The sequence below is a fragment of the Lactuca saligna genome, chromosome 3 (genome assembly GCF_052625555.1).
Source record: "Lactuca saligna cultivar CGN05327 chromosome 3, ASM5262555v1, whole genome shotgun sequence".
NCBI classification, from domain to species: domain Eukaryota; kingdom Viridiplantae; phylum Streptophyta; class Magnoliopsida; order Asterales; family Asteraceae; genus Lactuca; species Lactuca saligna.
In genome coordinates this window covers 72837481-72843480 of record NC_136419.1, presented here as the reverse complement: position 1 = coordinate 72843480, position 6000 = coordinate 72837481, and positions in this window count along the sequence as shown.

The window sequence follows — 6000 nt, the reverse complement described above, 5'->3', positions numbered from 1 at the left end:
CGGACTACTCAACTTCTGATAACTCGAGTTTCCTACTATAAAATAGGGTCTTAAACCTATTCATCCATGCGGATCATTTATACTTGGCCAAGGCTCAGATAATCCCGCTACGAGTGATTTAGCATACTCATCAATCTGATATTCTATCCATACATGAAATCCTAAAATACCATTACTGCTAGAGACCCGAAACTGTCTGAAGCCAAAGGACTCTCGCTTAGTCGTCTTAAACAACTTCTTTACGGAACCTTGGATGATCCCCCCCCCCTTTTGATTCAACTAACGTCTTATAGCACACAGTACTGGAAGGATTCTCAATCCTTCTTACCATTCTATGACCAATCTGTTGAAAACCACGCTTACCATTGCTAGTGTTTCAATACTAGCCAATCCAAAAGATCACATCACCTCCAAGAATCCGAATAAATCTCCGGTAATAACCCGCTAGACCTAGGAAGCTTCGAATCTCAGCTAGAGACCTTGGAATCTCCCACTGCATCACAAGTTGTATCTTGGCCGGATCGACTAGTACACCCTTCTGGTTGACAGGGTGCCTAAGGAATTGCACCTCACGCAATCAGAACTAAGATTTGGAGAACCTTGCAAAAATTCTCTCCCTCCTCAAAGTCTCTAGCACCTCTCTCAGGTGCTTCTCGTGCTGCTCCTTAGTCTTTGAATAAACCAAGATGACGTTGTACTTACCCAATCCCGTAATTTGGGAAATGCTCTATTACTATTCGCTAATGCTTCTCGGTATGCAATTGGCATATGACATCTCTTGAAAATATAATTCAGACACAAGCTGAGGATAATTCGGGGTTACACTTACTCAAACCCCTGGAATGAGAGACTCCATTATGCAGTTTCCTGCATGTGTTGTGCTGAATCTAACCCTGCTGGTCCCTCAAAAGTTGATCCGAAATCTAGGGTCTCCTTTCGAGACCCCTCAATATAAGCAACTGATATGATTCCATCTACCAATGTGCTCCAATTCCATATCTTGTTCTCAAGCTTAATAAGTCATATCATTCAGGGTCTTGCACCACGAGATACTCACGATCTCCCTGCTATCATTCTACAGTACGTTCTGATAACATACCTTCTTCATTTCCTCATTTGTTGCATACTGTGGTACCATATAAGCTCTTTCCGGAGGCTTGGCAGTGATCTCTGCCACAGTCTCAGTCATCTGGTGGAGATCTAATAACTCTTGCACCAACTGTTGAGCCTCAATCGCCTGGACACACTCTGCCCAAAATTTGGTCTAAAAGTCATCCAATGACATAACATCAACTGCTTCATCACTCGACTTACTACCAACCTCTTCCTATCAATCTCATGCTCTGTCCTCAAGAGGCAGGAAGTAAGTCGGATCTTGTCTCCTTTTAAGACAACGTCTGGTACGAAAAGTGTTGGTGACATCTGCCAACCATCTGATGCTAACGATGGTGTAACACCCAAAGTCAGGAAGGCCAAGAAAGGAAAGGAAACCCTAAGTTTAAGGGACGACTCGTTGAGTCCAATGAGGAACTCGGCAAGTCCGATCGGGATTCGGGTCAAGGAGTGAGTGATCGACTCGGCGAGTCGGCTAAGGAGACTCGGCGAATCTGGTCTGAACGAGGAAAACCCTAATCCCGGGAGTTGTATCCTATTTAAAGGGTGTTATGTCCCTCCCTCAACCTCCATATCATCCTAGAGAACCTGTAAACCCTAGATTTCGTGTGAGCTTCCATCATTTGAGAGAAATAGCTTTGGAAGAAGGAAACCTTAGAAAGGAACTTAAAGATCAAGAAGGCTGCTTCAAAGGGGAGGTGTAGATCCGGGATCTACTTCAGTTTGTGTTCATCTTGGAGGTAATAAGCTGCTATCTTCCCTCCTTTGCATCTAGATCTACTTTTCTTATGAGATTTGGGGGTTTTATGGTTGTTTGAGACCCAATTCGAGTTTGGGGCCTAGATATGTTGTTTCCACTTCAGATCTAGTGTTGGGATGGTCCAATATATCGTAAAGCATCAGAAGATGAGTAGTTGGTGAAGCCCTTTTGTCCCTAAACCTAGCCCTAGAGTGTTTTGAGCCTAGATCTCTTTAGTTATACGTAAAGTTTGCAACTTTACGTGAGGATTGAGCTTTGGAAGTATGGATCTATGAGTTGGAGCCCCTGCATGGCTCGAAAAGTCACTGTATGGATTAAGAAATGGAGCGACTCGGCGAGTCACATGGGTAGACTCAGCGAGTTGGATGAAGTTGGGCAGGAACTCGGTGAGTTGGAAGAACAGCTCGGCGAATCTGTTGAAGATTGCCTTGGACTCAGCGAGTCTGTTCTTGGACTCGACGAGTCAAGTCGCAAAAGGAAGGACTCTGAGCATATGAACTCGGCGAGTCAGTAGGCAGACTAGGCGAGTAAGGTTGACCTTGACCAGGACTTTGTCGTTGACCAGAGTTGACTTAGTTGACTTTTGGGGGATAGTTAGACTAAGTGTTGCATTGATATTGGTAGCTCGAGAAGCTAGTGGAGCAGGAGTTCAAAGAGTTGTCAGGCAGCAGCTAGAGGGGTTATCAGCAAGTGCAGGTGAGTTTCCCTTTGTGTGAATGGGTCTAAGGCCACAATGCCGGCCCATGTAGTTATGAGTAGAATACCCGGGGGTTATCCCTAGGCACAATATGCTAGTATGATATTCATGACGAGGTCCCAATGATAGCAGGCGGGTGCCCAAGGAATGGTTTATATGATAGTTTATACTTGTTGTCTGTGTGATACTTGTATGTGCCTGGTAGGGAGGTGAGTGTGGGCGAGGTCCCGTATCTCACCATTAGCAGAGTGTGGATGGTGTTCCACATCTCATTAGCAACAGAACAGGGGCGAGGCCCAAGTTAGGGAAAGAGTGAGTGTGGGTTGGGCCCGTATCTCACTATCAGTAGAAGCGTGGATAGGGTTCCATGACTCATCCGTAGCAGGACAAGGGTGAGGCCCAGGATAGGCGAGGCCTTAGGTCAGGATCCATTAGTATATGTTTAGCTTATGTGATGTGATATGTTTATGTGCTATTATATGTTAGCGGGCGAGGCCCAGTGACAGGCAAGGCCTAAGTGAAACAGATTTGTGTCCGAGCGGGGCTCGAAGCCAGGCGGGGCCTGCGGGGCCGTTGTAGGGGGCGAGGCCCGAGGTAAGGGGGCGAGGCCCAGAATAGTAGGTGTGGTCCAGTATGTGCAGTATGTGGTTATGCATGGTATGTGGTAGGGTGGGGAACTCACTAAGCTTCGTGCTTACGGTTTTCAGTTTTGGTTTCAGGTACTTCCGGTAACGGATGGAAGATCTCGGGGTGATCGCATGACACACACCATTGATTAGACAGCCTGGGAATGTTTTACTGTGATAACGAACATGTATTTTTGGAAATTAATACTCTGTTTATGTTTTGGATTGATGATTTTGCTTTAAGTAATGTTTTATTAAAATAAATTTTTAGTCTTGAATTTTGGGTCGTTACAGATGGGGTCCCTAACCCCCATGACAATTTGAAGCTTCATGAACTCTTAATTCCCGAAACATCAATGTACAGGTCCCTATCATGACTGCAACCTCAATGCAGAATGCACTTGGCCTCTCATCAAAAATCTCTATAATGCCCTCCTTGATCATACTGAGGATCACAGGAGTCTGGTCAATGATACTGCGCATAATCTCAGATGGAATGAACTCCCTCATCTGATCATCGACTTGCCCGGCTACAGAGTCCGAGCCTGATCCCTCGTCAACACTAAAACTACTATCTGATCTACCCTGTAGCGTCACTATACTCAGAAAAATACCATCACGATCACCATAATACTCGTCATACTCAAGGGATCTCACACACTACAAGTTCCTTGGTCTTATCTCGGCCTTCCTTGATTCGAGTACAAATCCTCTGCTTTCAGTAGTATGAGCCCCTACTACCTTCCACATCTATCCGCACTTTCCTCAAGAACTGCGTCGACTCCACCAAGTCCCTTCTACTACTACTGTTGATCTCATGCTAATCTCATCCTATGCCTGCCTTAGGGTAATCACCAACCCACTCTCCGCCATCAGCTGCATAAGAAGTCCCTGCTTTCTTCCCCTAACTAGCTCGTAAATACTATTACATATTACTTAGACTAGATAATTCTTCAAATGAGAGATCCAACCCTACAACGGTTGGACTCAAACAAGAGCTGCGAAATAAAGCTAGACCTAACCTTATGAAATTATTTAGTCTTTGCAATATGTAACTTAACATATTCGTTTACTAGTTAGTGAAAGACAAATAAAACTCCTAAAAGCACAAAGCAATCAACATTCGGGCATTGAGTACACATAATCAAGCATATACTACTCTGGCTATCATACTGACTAATCAGTACAAGCATGCAGTTCCCAATTAGCTGGTATACATATAACAAGCACATAAGGCATCCTTTTTAGATCCTTAGCCCTAAACTAGCACGAAGCTCTCATAAAAAGCAGGTAATCATATAATAACATGAACTTGTATGAGTAATTTGGAAGTACTTACTTGAGCTCGGCTGATTGCATGCACCACATCCTTTTCTCTTTTCAAAGTTCTTTTCTTTCAAAAATTTCTTTTCGCTTTTTCTAAAACTCTTTTCTTTCCTCGAAATCATTCTTACAAAAATTGGTTTTATTTTTGAAATTTTTTATACCAATCCTTAGTTTGAGTTCAGACATACCCGAAAGCGTGCCTGAATCCCTCAAACCAAGACTCTGATACCAACTTGAAACATCCCAAAAACACATTCTGAAAATTTCGTTTAATTTAATAATAAAAACCATAGTCGATAAACCTCATATAAAAATCATAAGCAATGTATCTCAAAATATTACAACAACTGTCAAGTATATCAGAGTATAAACATCCCAGGCTGAACAAATGGTGTGTGCACTGCAATCTTCCCGAGCTCCTTTTTTGAAAACTAAGTACTTGAAAACAAAACTGAAAACTGTAAGCAAAAATCTTAGTGAGCTCCCCCAAATTACCACATACCGTACAATAACATATAAATCACATACTGGGCCTTTCCCACTGCATCGGGCCATAGTCTGGAACTAACTAGGGGCCCGCCCACTGTATCAGACCGAAGTCCGGAACTGACTAGGGCCCCGCCCACTTCATTGGACCAAAGTACGGGACTAACTAAGGCCTCCCTCACTGCATCGGACCAAAGTACGGAACTAACTAGGGCCTCGCCCACTGCATCGGACCGAAGTCCGGAACTAACTAGGGCCTCGTCCACTGCATCGGATCCGGAACTAACTGACATAGCATAACATAATCATAACATATAACAATAACACATATATTGCATATTGTATCGGTCCGCAGTCCGGAACACATAACACATAGACATGTCTGAATCACAAAGACATCAAGCATACTGAACTACATCTCGGGACCGCCCCGGCATCGGACCGCAATCCGGAACTACTGATATCTATACGGGCCGACATTGTGGCCGTAGACTCGTTCCTACTGGAAGGAAACTCACCTCACACTGCTGAAGTCCTGCTAACAGAACCATAGTTGCTCGATGATAGATTCCCGATCTAGTGGCTGTGCTCAATGGCGAGGCGGTAGGCGTCCCCTTTGATCGGAACAATGAACAACAAACAAAAGGGAGATGGTGGCGGCACACTTGATGGAAAAATGGTCTTCACCGACAATAAGGTCATGATGGCATCTTGATGGTGAGGCAGCGACAGGGGAAACGGAGGAACATCAGCCACAACGAGCGCAACCCAACGCTATGAACATCACGTCGGTAGACCGACTCCCCCTCCTCGTCGGCAGTGAGATGGCGACAGTACTTCGTGTGGTCTTCAGTTTTAACGATGACGATGACAACCTCTACAGAGGTGGTGGAGCGGCGCCGGAAATCGCGAGAGGGAAGGTGGCGGTTGTACAACATAACTAGGGTTAGGGTTAGATGGGTGTATGAGGGTTATGAGGTTTAAATATGGAG